Below are 10,029 nucleotides of genomic sequence, written 5' to 3' on the forward strand. Positions count from 1 at the left end.
AAAAAAAAAAAATACAAAAGCCTATTCTTTTAGGAAGGAAATGGATTCTTTGTTATCTCTTCTGTTTCAACTCCTCTTCTTAAGAAAAGCCAACAAAAGAACCAATAGCAGTAGCTCTCTCCCTCTCTCTTCTGATTAATACACCGCGAGCTCTCGCAGCCGATGCTAAGCTGCTGTTAACTGTATAGGTGGGAATCCATACTGACAGGATGATGAGGTCAGACCTTAAACAAGTAAATCAGCTTAGCACAGGAAAGCAGCAACCATAACACTCCCCAGCTGCCAGGCTTACACACTCCCAGCACCATAGCGCGGCTCCCAATATATAACCCAGCCTCACATGATCCTCAGGGAGCCGGAGCTGCAACTTAAGATGCAGGGAAGCACGCACAAATAAAGTGACAAGACTTTCTATCTATCTCACAGCGTTTTCCATCAAGCCTGCTAATTAGCAATGCTGCATTTCCCAGGAGATTTAGAGAGGATTCTTTCAGGAGGATTTCTGGTAGCGATTCTCTGCAAAACTCTCCTGCAGCTCACGCGTTTCCTTAAGGGTCTGCATTTGTTTATCTTGCTGTGTAAAATTCCTACAAATGGCCTCGGTGTGGTAGCACTTACCTAAAGGAGAGGAAGCGTTTGAATGCATGGTGCAGGACTGGCTGTCTTTTCTCACCTACAGATAGATTTCTCAATATAATTGCAGGGCTGGGAGAAGAGAGGGAGGGAGCTCAGGAAAATCGGAGATGGGCTCCCTGAATGACTGGATCCGTGGAAAACACAGTTTCCTGGCTAAGTGCCTGAGTAAACACCCCTTCCCATCCTGCTCTTAATTTCTCACGGACAGTGAAACGCTCTTGGGGTTTTTTGAAAACACCTTTCTTTTCTTTCTTTTGATAGCGTGCACTGTAATGTGTTTTCAGCAAATTTAATAGAGATGTATTCATTCCCATCCCTTGGTTACCAGGCAGGGCTGTGAGAACTGTTCCCTGTGTGGTTTGAAATAATGTACACAGAATGTTTTCAAGTGCAAATTGAAAAGAAATGAATGGACTGGATTTTTTTTATGCTTTATTCTCCCAGGTTGGCTATTGATGGTCTATCCAGCTGTAAGCACTGTGCAGAAGCAGAAGAAGCTGTAACAGAGTTAGTAGAACAGGATTCAGACCTAAAGGAGGTTACCCCTCTCCAACACACCTTCTTACCTCTCCTCTCAGACCTTCTGATATTAATTTCCTTTTTCTCTGTATTTGTTGTGAATTTTAATTCTTTTTTTACCTAAATTCTATGATGGGACATTGAACCTTCAAATAAAATCTGCTTTTTATTCTTTTAGGACTGCATATTGAGACAAGCAAGGAAATGTGAAGTAGAGTTAAAAAAAAAAAAAAGAAGAAGAAGAAGCAGCAAAATGAGAGGATAGGACTAAGAAATCATCAGGTTTTTGCTGGGCTCCCCTGCTCCTGTCCTACTCATGGTATTTGAGCAAAGGATATGCAGCATCATGGACTGGATGCATGGGAGAGAAATTACAGGATGAGTGAAGAAGAGTAAAATAATTGAAAGATATTTTACTATCTAGATACATAGAGGGAAAGACTTTGTACCAAAGACAACCTGTGTGAAAGGCTTGGCCATAAAAGGCAGAAAGGAAGAAGCTGAGGGAAGGTTTGACAGACGTAGCCAATGCATATTTGTTGCTATAGAGAACATTGAGGCTGAGCTGTTGCAATCAAATGTACTTTAACAAGACTTCTTTTAGGTGTTCTAGGAATAGAGAGAAGCTGGAAAACTTAGCTTCTAACAAGTCACATTATGAAGAAAGTATATAAAGACCTGTTGGTGCATTTAATAAGGGGGGTTCAATTCAAGCTTGTTGAGAATATGAGCTAATAAGGAAGCTGCTGCCAAACTTCAGGAATATTCAAGGATTTATAAGGAGTGTGTGGATCAGTGAAAAGGCTGGGCATTGAGCAAGAGAGATTATTGTATATCCAAAAGTCAGTGTAAAAAATGTTCACACTTTAATGATGATCTTTTACAACAATCTAAAACTTTCTGGAGACCCAAGTGCTTCAGGGTTTTTTTTCGTGCATTACAAGTATATAATATTCAATATAATATTTCTTGACCTCTCAGTTCCAGCCTGCACACCTAAGGATGTTTTTCTTTTCAATTTCACACAAGAAATGAGACCCAGTGGTATCTCTATATATTCCTCAGGATTGCCTACATGGCAATCTGACATCTATTTTAGGGAGGGAGTCTCTATATACCAAGCTAATGAAATAATTTATGATGAAATCTTGTCGAGGTGGACAGAGAACACGGTTTCTCGCTACTCTTTAATCAGGTCATTGAGCTATCTCAGCAGCTCTGTCAGCTCCTCTTAGCAACAGCTCTGATACATTTAATCCATATTTTTTCATCATGTCACAAAGCTTCTGCCGGTTTTCTTCCCTTAAATCCCTTTTGCAGAAGTCATCCTTTGCTCTGAGATATCATCAAGAGCAAATTCCTTGCATTGTACTGGGCAATGTACAAACAGCATTTCTGCTCGTGAATTACTCCTGTTCCTGCTAACTCAGTACATGCTTCAGCAGATGTAGTGAATCTAACTAAAATTAAAATAGTCAAACTGGACTTTTGCTGAAGAGACCATCTTGCTCAGAAAGTCAGCTTGAGTCAGCACAGAATATGTTTCAGGTAGGGCATAAGGAGATTATTTTTTTACAGAGCTTGTTAGTGTTCTGGCTAAAATTTCAATGAGCAGTACTACGTCACCACAAGTGATTTGATAACCCAAAACTTCAGGCCTGAAATTGTTGGAAGTGGATATGTGGAATATATATGTATAACCCTGGAGCAGCTTTATGCCATGTACCTGCTTTTCATCATTTAAATCTATCTTCTGGTGAGAAAATTAGTTCCCTTGAACCTGAATGCAATGAGTGTTTGCTTCCTGGCAATTTCTTTCTGAATCTCTCATATATTTTTAGGTGTATCTCTGATTGGGCTCAAACTTCTAAATGAGAAAATAGATAAGATACAAGATTTTTCTGCTATTACTATCCTTAATTTAAGGCCTTTGGTCTCATTTAGATGAAAAACCACATAACAGCACTATCTTTTCCCCTCATGGCTGAAATCTCCTAAGAATGGGATTTTCTAGGACTACAGCAAGTCCAGCCAGGGCCACCAAGAGGGTCAGGCAGCTGGAGCATATGATGGATGAGGGGAGGCAGCTACAGCAGGATTTGTTCAGCCTTACGAAGAAAACGCTCAGGGGCATTTTCTTGCTGCCTGCAGGTGCCTGATGGGAGAGGAGAGAGGCGACAGAATCAGGCTGCTCCAGAGGAACCTCTGACAGGACTGGGGAAAGCAGGCACGTGTTGGTCCAGGGGAAAAATCTGAGTAGATGTACAAAAAACTTTCTACCTGTGAGGGTGATCAGGGAGGTGAGAGGAGGCTGCCAAGAGAGGCTGTGGCATCTCCTTCCTCAGGGAAAGTGAGATCCACTGAGGGTGGGGAGGCCCTGGCACAGGGTGCCCAGAGCAGCTGTGGCTGTCCCCGGGTTCCTGGAAATTTAGACATCTGAGCCACATTTTCATTTTCATGTAATTTACTCTTGCCTACTAATAGCAATATTTGGAATAATTAGTTACAATTCAGCCTGAAGGTCTCAATTTCCTTTTAACTGGCAAACTTTTACAAGCAGCACACATTAGCAGTTTGAAATGTCACAGCAAAGTTTAATCAGGCAAGACAATGCATGAAAATGATTAAAAAATATTTCTAATTGGCAATGCAATTATTTAATTTATTGCCTAAACTGTGGTGCCAGGTACTTTGTCTGAGGCTTTCAATGAAGGCTTTCCAAAATGGAAACTGTAAATCCAAGGCCAGGTTGGACAGGGTTTGGAGCAACCTGGGATGGTGGAAGGTGTCCCTGCCTGGGGGTGGGATGAGAGGGGCTTTAAGGTCCCTTCCAATCCAAACCAGTCTGGGATTCTGTGATCCTAAGTGGACTCAGTCCTGTGTCACTGCTCTAACTGGGCTTGCTTTCGAGTAGGAGCTCAGACCAGATGAGCTCCAGAGGTCCCTCCCAACCTGTTCTTCTGTGACTGTGTGACATGCCAGGGCCTCTCTGATATCTTTATCTCATGGCTATGCTAGAGCCAAGTAAAATTCATGTAGTTGTCAGCTGGAAAGAACAAATCCATCTCCAGAAATCTCCCCTCCAGTCCGGCAGCAAAGCCGGAGGGTGGCCAGCTGCTCATCCCAAGCAGGCTTGCGAGGACTTTGAGGAAAAAGAAGTCTTTATCCACAAGAAACCCTCCATTCATTCAATGGATACAAGATTTTGGGAAAGGTCTTTGCTCCCATTAGGAAAACACATTAAATTTGAAGGTAGACTGGCACCCAGCAGGAAACTGGGAATGATTTGAAAAGCTTCATATAAACATGTTGAGCTTGCAGATAATTTGAATGATATGTATTAAAAGTAAGAGTCTAAATAGGTTTTTGTAATAATGTTAAGATTACGTATGTGAATACCTAATGCACCATTTGATTTAGCAAATTATAAAAGTACTTTCATCTGGAACTACCTAGAAAAAGAAATTTAGAATTTTGCCACAAATCATGTTTTAAATAGGCTTCAAAAATGACTTTTAGCTACAACTGCCTCCCAAGTCCATCTGCCACCAAAACACCTAACAGAAAGGAGTTTTGTAATGCGTTTCAAAATGTCTGGATTTTCTAATTAATAACTCAGTAATTTCATTCTTTGAAAATTCAACTGAGTGGAATATATTTATGCAGTTATGTAATGTTTATTCTCTTCTCAATAGCATTACAGTAAATTATTCTTTTTCTCTTTGCCCTGAGCCTGGTAGTACAGTGTACCTACAGAAAACCTGTTAGAAAAATATCTGTTTCTACAGGACTAGCAAAGAATAATAAAGGAATCATCCACCTTTCTTGTAGAATAAGTCCAGAAAGGTACCACTTGTGGATTCCAAAGCCAGGACTATTGCAAGGTCTAGGTTAGCAGAAAGAGCTGATAAAACAGTTCTTTACTGGATATGAGGCAGGCCATAAAAAAAAGTGAGTTTTTTATTAAAGTCAAGGATAGCTTTGGGCCAGAGTCCTTCGATGCCAGGTAACTGACTCAACTAGGAAAGATCTGCATAGGCAAGACAAGTACAGAAAGTGAAGAATGTTTTCTCATATTTTTGAAGACATTTGGTGTCTGTTATGATACTACATTTTTTAGAAAGTCAAGTTAATTACTTGTATCAGTATTGTTTACAGTGTTTGCACTGGGGGGAAACAGCATAATCACATTTACATGTGCACAGACTGTTGATAACTAAACCAGCCCTATGTCAAAAACTGTTCCCTTTCTGCCCACACCGTGTTCCACAGGGTCTGCACACTCTGTGTACTCAGCCACTTCCACTGCAGGCCAGGCCAGACACAGACAACAAGAAGTTGAATATTTTTATTACCCTGTTTTGAAAGTAACGCTAAAAAGAGCTCCCATTAGTCCATCCTTTGGGAAAGAGATAGGCCAGGAAACATCTGCATAGCTCAGCAGCAGCATTGCAGGAGTCAGAGCTAAGTGGAAAGGAACAGGACAAAACCCAGAACAAACAGCTATATTTAAAATCTGCAGGAAAGCTCCACTTTCTCTTCAAAGAAAACTTTGAATGCCACAGACACAAATCAGTTTCAGACAATCAGTGACTTCCCATACTCCCCACTAAAGGAGGCAGGAGAGATGATCCACTTAAGGGAAGGTGTTGACACATTTAGACGCAATTGCTTCCTCAAATAACTGGGAACTATCCTACAGATTGCAACCCACCTACAAAGCTCTGTGCCAGAATTGGAAAAAAATCACAGCATTCCCACAAGATCCAAAGAAAAAGAATGTGAGACATGAGCCTGGCATAAGTCAGTCTGATTAAGATCTTGATAAACAGTGACAAAGTTGCCACCCTCAAAATGGAACCGGAATACTGGAGTGAAATTAGAAATAGCAAATATCCACTGGGAAGGGTCTCCCATGGACAAGGGCTTGAATGTGATGCCACTAATGCAGCAAAAATAAGCTCAAACTCATGACTTGAAACACCTGTCACAAGTCAAGAACAAGATATAAAAAAATGGAAAAAATGTGGATTGATGCAACCATGCATAAAAATTATTTGTACTGGATTTTACTATATTTAGTAAAATTTGAGATGTTCTTGTCAAACAGCTGTGCTCAAGAAAAGCCAACTGTTACATTAGTTATTTCATTGCCTACTGGACCCTTCCAACCTCCTCCCTCCTGTGATTCCAAGCCTGTCCAGCAGGAGCACGGAAAAGGAGCGGTGACCCTGCTGGCATCCTGCAGCCTCCACCCTTCCCACCCGCAGGGCCAGGGAGAGCTGGGACAGCCCTCGCGCTACAGCAGGGATGCTCCCCACTTCTGCCAGCTGGAAGGAGGGCTCGGAACCAGCTCTGCTGGGGTGTTTTTCCTCAGAGCTTTCTCTGACTACTTAGGAAGGTTTTCTTGGAATATCACATGGATGAAGGCATGGAATTTTTGTCACAGGAAGTGATGGGGAACTACTGTTCTTATAGAAAATCTGCCCCTTGTGAGTAGTAACACTCCCAACTCTCAAGAAGGATTAGCAGAGCTAGAAAAAGGCAATCTGTAATTTTGCAGGTATTATATGGAGAGTAGAAAACTAATAGGTGCATCCTGACTTTCTGAAAGCCCATTTCTAAGGAAGCATTTTTCCAAGTGGGTTACTTAAAATAACTTTAAACATATTCAACTGTAAGAAAAAATTCTTACAAACTTTTCAATGAAAAATTTCAAACTTAATATTGGTTATCTTTTGAGGCATGAAATGACATCCCTTTTCCCCTGTTAACCCTGAGTACCACAAAAATGTCCCCCCCCGTGCAGAGTTCAATCCTAATGTATCTACTGGCGAGTCAGAAAGGGTCTGCTGGGTTTTGGTTCATTGAGATTGTTTTGAGGCTTTTTTGTTTGCTTATTCTTGGAGTATCCTACTAGTTCAAGTACTCCAGAACAAGTTATTTTCATTCTTCTCTCTCTGGCCCTTTATTGTCTTCTGGGAGAGTATTTTCCATAGAGTTTGAAGCAAAGTAAGCCTTTCTACTTAAAGAAAACTCATCTGTGCAGGTCATTGATGGGCAGCAGGCATGAACGCACTTGTTAGTCCCTCACTGCAATAGCCTCCAACCCCAGGTAGGCACTGTGATATAAATAGAGTTTGTCTTCATTACTGCTCATGTAAAATGCCATTTCTCAGTAAAAAACCCAACATATACCAACCAAGCAGTCAGAAATGGAGCTATATACAGTGAAATACCAGGTGTTGTGTAGTTTCATTTTGCTGCCATCCTCCTTCCTCATAGCAGGTGTGAGGGCAGAGCAGGCCACTCAAGGCATTATTCCATTTTCTCTTGTAAATCTTTAGGACAGAGACATCAGAACACCTCTGGGAAACTTGATCCAATGCTCCACTGTCCCAATAGTAAAATCATTTTCCTTAGAAGTTGTCTGGACCTCGCTTGTTTTGATTCCTGCCCACAGTCTGATATCTTTCCTCCTCCTCCCATGCTCCATGAACAGCACAGCTCCATCTTCTTGATATCCTTCCTGTGGGCACTGGCAATTCTCCTTTCTCCAGGCTGAACAAGCCCTGTTCCCTCAGACTTTACTCTTTGGGCAAATATTTCAGCCCTTATCAGCCTCAGGGACCCTCTGTGAACTCTCTTCAGTTTATCAACATCTGTCTCGTGCTGTTGTGGCCGGGCTGTGCAAACCTGGCAGTATTTATGTGTGTTGAGTTAAAGGCGACTGCTGCTTGCCTAGTAACTACTAGTAAATTACTGGCAACTGCTAGCAAGTAGTAGAAGGGTAGCTGCAGCTTGCACTTATTACATGAAACAGCTGCATCAAAGGAACATCTGATGGCTTATATTCCACAAATGTAAAAGGATCATGGCTGTCAGGTTCTTGCAGAAAATACTTGGATTTTCTGCACACTAAGTGATAAAAACAACCCCTATTTAAACCCCAGTTATTCCTGTTGGATATGAAAGAGTATGGAAAGGATCTGGCATACCCTCAACAAAGCCCAGTATTTAGATTTGACACTTGTCAGTACAGCTCTTTATCATTTGCCATCTGAAAGCCTTGGCAGAACAAGGACTTATGCCCAAGGTCAGCCTTCTCTGGGAAGTTTTTTTAATGTGACTCTTGTTTGTTGTCTCTTAAAAAGTAATAAATGGCACCTTTAATTGTAGGAGATGGGAATCCTGGAGGCAGCTGGATTTCTGTGCACTGTAGAATGTAATAGTTCTCAGAAGTGTTTATGTTTTAATCCCACACATGTGTTCTGAGGCTCATGAAAGGCTCTGTATGTCAATAAAGCCCCTTAAAATATGTAGTCCTGCATCTCCCCTGAATCCCTGACTTCAGGGGCTGGAGAGCTCTTCGATTATTCCTGAGAAAATGAGCAGCCTGCAGCAGGTGTTGGAGAGGTTTGAGACAATTGTTTCGTGTCTTTCTCCTTAATGACTTCTCTGACTCCCAGCACACATTGATGGGGACACAGGCACACATCTGAGTTGCCACAAGCTGCTCTGTGGTCCCTGCAAGGGTGCAAAGAACAATTCTGGAACAGCACCTGCTTTACCTTGACATCAACAAGGGAACAGAGCCATTTTTTACAAGTTGAGGCTTTCACAGTTGAGGTTTGGTAACATAATAATCCATCAACTTTTTCTTTGGCTTCAGTTTCCCTCCCACTTGTCACCATTCCTACCAATTTCCCCAGAGGTTTTTCTCTCCTTTTTGATTCCCTAAGAATGCAGAGGACAGAATACTTTTTAAAATCATATGTTCAAAAGCATCATAGTCAAAGCTCATCTGAAAAAGTGTTGTGAACCAATATCCTTGTCAGCAACCTGTCTGCCAGCACCCTAACACCATCCCTTTGCTCATGTCACCTGCAAAAGCACACAATAACTCAATTTTCACTTTGACAAAAAGCCATACAGACCCACATCACAATATTATTGTTGTTCAGCCTGGCTCTTGCTGCTGTCAGCTGCCAAAACACCTTGAGGCTGCATTTTCACTCTGTGATACTGGCCCAGAATATAAAAACACAAAACCACATTTAAAACACTCAAGCCCCATCCTTCTCATGCAAAAAAACTTTGATTCTTTCATGTTTGCAATTTTTAGAGTCAAGAGACTCAGCATTTCTATTTTGGTGTGTAAGGAATTTTTAGTAAGTGTTTTCATATTTTCTGGGAAAAAAAATAGATTTACATGTAAGTACTGCACCATAAGATGAAAACTGGGGATTGATAGGAAAATAGAATATGTTTTATCTTCATATCTATTTCCTAATAATAAAAAAGGTACTGAACAACATTGTGATTACATTTGCAAGTGACGGCAAATTTCAGGCAGAGAGGGATGACATGAAACCTTCAGAAAATACAGATTACTGAAAATAACATATTCTGAGGCAAAGCCTATTAATGACAGATTCCCAAAAGACCAGAGATTCAGAGCCTGCTAAAGAGAAACAGAGGAACAGAACCCAACACATTAACTCTGACTATTTAGCATAAAATGGCTGAAAAATCCAGTTATGGCCCAGGACAGGGGTGTGATCAACAAGATCACCTCGTTTTTAGTGTAGATTATGCTGTTTTAGTTGTTTTTCAGAGCTTCACCAGCAGTCTTATTTGATACAGTTCCTTATCTCTTAATCTTGAACCTGAGTTTTGCTGTGATTTGTGCCACCCCAAACACTAATGACGTGAGAGGAATTCCTGCAGGTGTGACAGAGTTTCTGTGTTAAAAGCTGTAGACAAAAACTTTAAATCCCTTATCAGTTTCCCAGCTCAGCTGGGGGTGTTTGAGTGAGATGCAGGTGGCCGATCCTGCATGGCAGAAAGGTGGGAACTCCCCAGCCCCGAGCT

General features: G+C 41.3%; 1 protein-coding gene across 1 annotated transcript in view; it reads right to left on the minus strand.

Moving 5' to 3' along the window:
* KLHL4 (kelch like family member 4) overlaps positions 1–10,029 on the minus strand; it is a 77,660-nt gene that overhangs the window by 37,500 nt on the left and 30,131 nt on the right. The gene's annotated exons all lie outside the window — the stretch shown is intronic.

Source organism: Corvus brachyrhynchos, unplaced genomic scaffold (assembly GCF_000691975.1).
Source record: "Corvus brachyrhynchos isolate BGI_N302 unplaced genomic scaffold, ASM69197v1 scaffold220, whole genome shotgun sequence".
Classification (NCBI taxonomy): domain Eukaryota; kingdom Metazoa; phylum Chordata; class Aves; order Passeriformes; family Corvidae; genus Corvus; species Corvus brachyrhynchos.